We start from the raw sequence: 616 nt of genomic DNA, 5'->3' as shown, positions 1-616 counted from the left end.
GCCACGTCAAAACGGTAGATGAGTAGGGGCCGAAACTGGACGTGGTTCCTCCTGATGATGTCTTGAGCTAACTGGATCCTATAAAGGAGCTGTTGTGGTAGCAGACCACGAAACATGGTTGAAATTCCTGAATAAAACACATTTCCTAGGATATCGTCAATAATGATCACAAAACTACAATAACACACACATATCGCAGCTCTGTACTTTATCATAGACATTGAATAGGAGATATCGCATTGTCCATCATTATCAAGAGTCTGCTAGTGTTGACACACTGAGCAAAATTCTTAGGAGTTTTATTAGGACATCACGATAGAATTAAACCCGTATTTTCCCATAATGTTACGTACTTTATTTTGCCTATAGAAAGCTTCTTTTTATGTAAATTCTGAAACAAAAATTTAAAATAACGTAAAGTGAATTTTTTAAAATTTAAATAAATATTTTAAAATAAAAGATAAATTCCGGATCTTTTTTAAAACGGGGGCCACATTTTTCATTAATGTTTTACGTAGTGTTTTTGGTACCGAAAGACTTTCAAACTTCGTATGCTTATCTATTTTGTGTTATAGAACAGAAAAATATTTTTGTATTCGAATTTATTTCATGTAAA

General features: G+C 32.6%; 1 protein-coding gene across 7 annotated transcripts in view; it reads right to left on the bottom strand.

Annotated features, from left to right (window-relative positions):
* The window catches only part of LOC128249899 (uncharacterized), a 7,045-nt gene that overhangs the window by 1,904 nt on the left and 4,525 nt on the right, over positions 1 to 616 (bottom strand). The gene's annotated exons all lie outside the window — the stretch shown is intronic.

Source organism: Octopus bimaculoides, chromosome 18, assembly GCF_001194135.2.
Source record: "Octopus bimaculoides isolate UCB-OBI-ISO-001 chromosome 18, ASM119413v2, whole genome shotgun sequence".
Lineage (NCBI taxonomy): Eukaryota > Metazoa > Mollusca > Cephalopoda > Octopoda > Octopodidae > Octopus > Octopus bimaculoides.
The sequence above is the reverse complement of the archived record's forward strand: the minus strand, read 5'-3'. Positions and strand labels throughout refer to the sequence as shown.